This window comes from Saccostrea cucullata, unplaced genomic scaffold (genome assembly GCF_032062105.1).
Source record: "Saccostrea cucullata isolate Sc308-1 unplaced genomic scaffold, CSIRO_AGI_Scuc_v1 ctg1129, whole genome shotgun sequence".
NCBI classification, from domain to species: domain Eukaryota; kingdom Metazoa; phylum Mollusca; class Bivalvia; order Ostreida; family Ostreidae; genus Saccostrea; species Saccostrea cuccullata.
In genome coordinates, this window is record NW_026922597.1 from 42876 (window position 1) to 49746 (window position 6871).

At 32.0% G+C, this 6871-nt stretch overlaps 1 pseudogene; it reads right to left on the reverse strand.

Moving 5' to 3' along the window:
- Positions 1–4371: 4371 nt before the first annotated feature.
- Positions 4372–6663, reverse strand: LOC134262046 (uncharacterized; annotated as a pseudogene).
- Between the last annotated feature and the right edge of the window lie 208 nt (positions 6664–6871).

Genomic DNA, 6871 nt, shown 5'->3' on the forward strand with positions numbered 1-6871 from the left:
TTCAGGGCAGACTTGCCCCTAAATAAAATTGTGATATTTTGATAGGTTGGTATGTAAAAAATAATTTAAGATAGTATTTTTTTAGGAGCGCCCCTATCCATGTTTTGATTCCGCCAATCCACGTGCTCCAAGCCCTGCATCTGTCTAGCTGTTTGTCCCGCCCTGCACTAAGTCTTGTTTTTTTTTTTTGGAACCGCGCCAATACATTGATGGGGAAATAAAGTTTATTTACAATTTATAATCTTATCTCGGACAAAGACATTGGAAATGTAAATATAATGACATGTTTTATCATATCCACTGAAAAATAGCCTAGAGATTAAGAATAGAATTTTAAAGACAGTAGACTTTACCATTATGCACAATAAGCAGTAAAGAAAAATATCAATTAATACATTTTGGAGATAACACACTCCGAAAATCAATAAAAGGGCCCCTAGCTCCTACCTCTACTCACTGAAATAAAGATTTAGGAAAAACAAAATTTTATGTATTCAGCCTAATGTCTAACGGAAATCGACAGTCTTTTTGTAGAAAAAAAACCAAGCCCGGTCCTATAGGTCAGTTCCCTATTTATAATGAAGTGATCCTTCATGAAAATTCGTCAACAATTTATAAAGAACGAATAAAGCAATTATGCAAAAGTTCTTCTTCATAGAAGTGTTAGATAAGTTCCGGTGAAATTATAAACATTCATAGTTCTATCGACCTGGAGCAGGATAGTTAGTTTAAAATATATTTTATTCATTGAATTGTATTGAACAGCAGGCATAAATGCTATGATCGTTCTCTTCTGGAGCAGGATCGCAACGTCAATCCAACGTCACATCAAATGGAGATGTTTTCGCATGTGAAACGATTGGGAAGCGTTTACCCTTTTTTGTTTGTTATCATATATATAACTACGAAAGCCGGATAGGCTCATTTCTGAAAAGATAAAAAAAATATTTAATTCGTTATAACGAATTAATTATCTCGTTATAACGACTTAGTTATCTCGTTATAACGAGTTAGTATCTCGTTATAACGAGTTAATTATCTCGTTATAACGAGTTAATTATCTCGTTATAACGACTTAGTACGTTTTATCTTGTTATTACGAATTAGTTATCTCGTTATAACGAGTTAGTATCTCGTTATAACGAATTAATTATCTCGTTATGACAAGTTAATTATCTCGTTATAACGAGTTAGTTATCCCGTTATACCGAGTTAATTAACTCGTTATAACGAGTTTAATATCTCGTTATAACGAGTTAGTTATTTCGTTATAACGAGTTGATTATCTCGTTATAACGAGTTAGTTATCCCGTTATACCGAGTTAATTAACTCGTTATAACGAGTTAGTTATTTCGTTATAACGAGTTAATTATCTTGTTATAACGAGTTGATTATCTTGTTATAACGAGTTGATTATCTCGTTATTACGATTTAATTAACTCGTTATAACGAGTTAGTTATCTCGTTATCCCGTTATAACGAAATAATAAGTTGCCCCTCTATTTTCAAATTTAATAGCAATAAAGGAATTAAAAATGGCTGAAGTTTTAATGCCATGTTTAGTTGATAATTATCAGCCGTACTTAACTTTGAAATTGATAAAAAGTTGCAAATTTAAATTGCAATATTGTTTAAATGATATTAATCCTGAACTATCTTGCTGTCAATAATCACAATTTGATAAGTATAGCAATCTTTATTCGAACACATTTACACATTTGTACGTGAACGTCTCCAAGGACACAAATTTAAAATATATATTGCCAAATTTACTTGCTTCAAAGTTTGGCAATTTATGTATGAGAACTTTCTCCGATAAGAGACTTTTATTTTTTTTTTTACATGTTTTGAATGACTTAATAGCTTAATTTCATAATCAATGTCTAAGTACCTAAATTATACATTATAATAGCAAGCTAACGCAGGCGTTAATGCAACATATATTATATACACTTAGTGTGATAAATATTATTTTGAGAGTCAGAAATGTTTTGAAGAAGGGGGATATGGAGTCATCAGCAATAAGGTCATGGGCGTAAAATTCGGGGGGTACTGCCAACACAACATCACGAGGCAGTCATAAGTTTCCGTATACATGTGCATGTATTTGTCTTCGGACTTTAAAGTAAACAACACGAATCAACTGCATCTTTTATACGTAAACGAACTACAATCACAGGCACAACCCCACGAAAAACAAAAAAAAACAAAAACTAGTTTTTCAATAAAATCTTTATTATACACACTATTTGAACAAACTAGATCGACTCGGTTTTATACGGAAACGTATAACCGCCTCGTGTTGTTGTTTAACGCGATATTATGATACAAAAATGTTGTCAAATACAATTGCTTCAATGTTTGGCGATATAATTATGACAACAATCTCTGATGAATAATACTTTTATGATTTGTTTTAGACGACTTCTAGACTTTGATATATCCAAGTTGAATTCCTAAATGTCGCACATAAAATTATGTGTAAAAATCAAACCGCTAAAATTAAATATCGCAGACATTAGTGCAATATTACATATATGAAGACTTTGCGTGGACGACTCGATTTAATCAAAGAGGAAATTCAGCAAAATGCGAACGACTTGTAACATAAAATTTATTAATATAACGCATTACATTGCATTGATGTCTGATTTAAATAGAATAATTCAAATTGTTATAGCACTAAATGTATGTCTAGACAACGCTTTCGCCTATTTCTGAGTGTGTGCTTTTCTTAGGACTCGGGGCTCTCTTTGAAAACCGTAGCTATGTGCCTAATTTTTTATTCTCCGAAATTGATATTTAAAAAGATATATGATTTTTAAAAATAAAAATCTAAAATTTCAGAAGAAACAAAAAGAAATTTGCAGTTTTTACAGTGTTATAATTCTTTATGTATATGCTTTTTAAATGTACTCAAAGAGCAACTTCATAAAATGTATATGATAACATGAATCTGAATTTACTAAATGATTCATAACATGATTGGGTAGAAAATTGTGTCTGTGACAGCACTAACTAATGAGAAAAAGGAGGACAAAATGCAAATTATTTCATTCATTTTATCAATCTACACATAATTGTAAAATATAGAGTATGTGCAGACGTGAAGTAATATTTAATGCATGACATCACATTAGACGAAATTTTAAATGCTTATATGTATGCATATGTTCACCAAGCTAAGAAAATGATTAAAGATATCGTTATATAGTTTGCATTGAATAGTGGACAAGTATTACCAAATATAGTGACTGTCCTTTGAAGCAACATTCATAAGATTTATTATTTAGGGAAGAGCCTGCAAGATATCCTATAACTATTTGAATTATTTTATTCAAATCAGACATCAATTCAGTGAAATACGTTATATTTAGGATGGAATTCATTTTCTCCTTGTATGGTCCTCATCTTAATGTAAAAAGACTTGAACTTGAACTTTTAAATATTTGTAAAATTAAATGTCTCTTTCTTATGATAATCAATTTTATTGGTGCATGACTAATTAAGACCCTGACATCCTTAGATCAATTGCTAGATTCCTTGGTAATCTACCTTAATTGAGGATATTTTGATATGCATATATGTACTTTTTCCCAGTTTCTTGCCTTTGACTATAATATTGCTCTAACATATATACAATACATGTATGTATATCCAGTATATCTCTTATATACTAGTACATTTTTATCAACTGCTCTCATCATATGTAAGACCATGTTTGTTCTATCAATTGGATCCTCCTCCTTCTTTTGTTTGTAAATATTTTTTGCTCCTCCAAGGGCCCAAATTGGACTGATAAAATCTTGAATATTGTATAAATCTGATATTGCAAGTCGTACGAATTTTGTTGAATTTTTCTCTTTGATTAAATCGAGTCGTCTAAGCGAAGTCTTCATATATGTTATATTGCACTAATGTCTGTGATATCTAATTTTGGCGGAATAATGTTTTCACATTATTTTATGTGCGATATTTAGGACTTCGACTTAGATACATCAAAGTGTATAAGTCGTCTAAAACAAATCATAAAAGTATTATTCATCAGAAATTGTTGTCATTATTATATCACCATACATTGAAGCAATTGTACTTAACAACATTTTTATATCATAATATCGCGTTCTAAAACAACAACACGAAGCGGTTATACGTTTCCGTAGTTTTATATGCTATACTTCCTATCACTTAGATATATCAACTTTAGACCAGTTTAAATTTGTTATAACGAGAAAAATTAACTCGTTATAACGAGAAAAATTAACTCATTATAACGAGATAACTAAATCGTTATAACGAGATAACTAAGTCGTTATAACGAGATAACTAAGTCGCTATAACGAGATACTAACTTGTTATTATACAAATATGGACTCAATGTAGGTCAATATGCATTTATAATGACCCAGGATGACAGATATTGACCTCAGATACATGTAGTATATCGACCGAGGGCGCTAGCCCGAGGTCGATATACTTCATGTATCTGAGGTCAATATCTGTCATCCTGGGTCATTATAAATGCATATTGACCGTGCATTGAGTCCATATTTATTATATTATATAATTTCTCAAATTTATTAGGCCTAGTACAATGCATATCTTTTTAATGTTTACAGAGATATTGATATGCAGTTGTTGTAATCCATTAATAAGTTAAATGTAAATGTTTCAGAATTTAATAAATTTTCACATAAAAAACTAACAATAACAACCAGAGTTTCCTTCATTGAACAACAGTCCTTATAATGTATCTTTAAACAGAATTCTTAACATTTAACAATAACAATAATTTTAAATTTATCACATAGATAACAAATAATAAATAAAAAATAGATATCACAGATGTATTTCATATAGGCAATAAAAATGCCATTATTTTTAACCTTAAAACATATTATGACAATGTGCAACAATTAAAACAATAATAACAAAACATGTAACAAAATTAAAAATAATAACAGTAACATCACTGAAGTTATTATTCTTGAGTTCATGAACTCTTTCACTGATTTCACCAAAATACTAGGACATGTACTTGGTCTACTGATTATTCTTAAAACTGATATTGTAGGTGATTGTTACATTTGAACAATTGTACATGGTTGGTAAAACAGGAACATTTGGCAGGGGAATATTTGCATAAATATTGTCTAAACCATCATTCAAGGTTGCTTCATCATTGCAAGTTGTCGAAGTTGGAGAACATGGCTTTGGCAAAGGGAAACCAATTTCAAAATTTGCATTGGTAGGTAATTGAGCCTGGGTAATGGTGGATGATGCGTTAGACTTTGAATTTGATGACACGACTCCTGAACGTGCACTTAAAGTTTCTGACATTAAACGTTTTGTACTTTCGGTTGTTTGACCCGAGTAAGTTTTTAAAGAACTTTCCGATTTGTGCCCTGTGACACTCATGATATGTCTACTCGGCACACGTGCTTCGTCTAGAATGTGGACGGTGGTTGCTCGAAGAGAATGGTTGGTGTATCGCCTTGACAAGGAGGCTGCTTCACTGATGGCACTCATCATGTTTCCAATCTTGTTGTGCCCCAACACTACATTATTGAAGTATACGTTATCTTTTGGTGCTGCACGCGGCTGTTGAAATAAAAATGGGCACAGTGGGTTCAATCTTCGGATAAGTTTCACAAAGCTCCTCAAAGGACATCGGTCACTATCTTTAAAAGAAAAATAATAATAGTCATTAACATTTTTTTCCCCAATGTTCTAACACTTTTAAGAAAACACTGTTATTTTTGTGAACTTATATAGTACTGTATTAGAACATACCTTTAATTTCATACATTCTGCCTTCTGCTTTGCAGCTGTCGTCTTGATGATTCTTTGTTTGTTCATCTCGAATTTTCTCCACATACATACATCCCTCTCCATCAGTACTAACAGAAAAGTCTGATCGTCGTAGAGTTCTTAAATTTTCTCGGCCTCTTCTACCAAAGTGCATCATGATGTCCACAAAGACCTACCAAATATCAAAATAAAGTATTAATAACTTTAGGCTTGTTACATGTTATCTAATATATGACTATTTGCTTTTATCAATTTTAAAATTTACCTTGTGTTGCAACACCTGGGCTGAGTCAGAGCTTGAAAGGTAGTCATACATTTTTATCAAGTCAGCATCAGATACAGGAGGATGGTGGTCTATGTTAGCCTGCCCCTGCCTCTTCAATTCCATTGTCATCCCTTTTTTTTGTTTGAAAATAAATAAATTCTCAATCCTCTAAATACATTTCATAAACAAATACCAAAATAATCAGTAAGCTCATTGACTAGATAATTCGTGGTAGAAGCCGTTAGTCCATTTATGAAAATCTTGAGTCTTACCTTTGAAAAACTTGTTTGACTCTCGGAAGAGAGGTCCCTTGATAATGTCAACATCTGGACGAATAGATTGCAGAAATCTCTGTATACCCTGACGATATGATAAGAGAGTGGTTTTTTTGTACATTTCCCCTTTGTTATTACGGAGTTCCACATAAAATCTCCCCAGCAGACTATCGAGTTCCTCGCACGCTAGGCCTTCGAATTCGGGACTTATTTCTTTAGAACGTAAATATTCACGAAATACGTTGACTGAAATTCTTGTTAATCTTTTAGTATTATCTGATTCCGAGTTATTTACTATCTCCTTTAAGTCCTCTTCGCTATAGTTAGAATAATCTAACTGTGTCTCGGTACAAGCCCTCACCACAGTTAGAATACGTCCCATATACTTGCAATGTAGCGAATCGGAGCGGATCCGCTCCGAAACGATTTTAAACAATATTAAATGATTTGCACCGGGAATAACTACCAAAATAATCAAAACAAACCTTTTTGAGATTGCTTTTGCCTTTTATCCCAAGA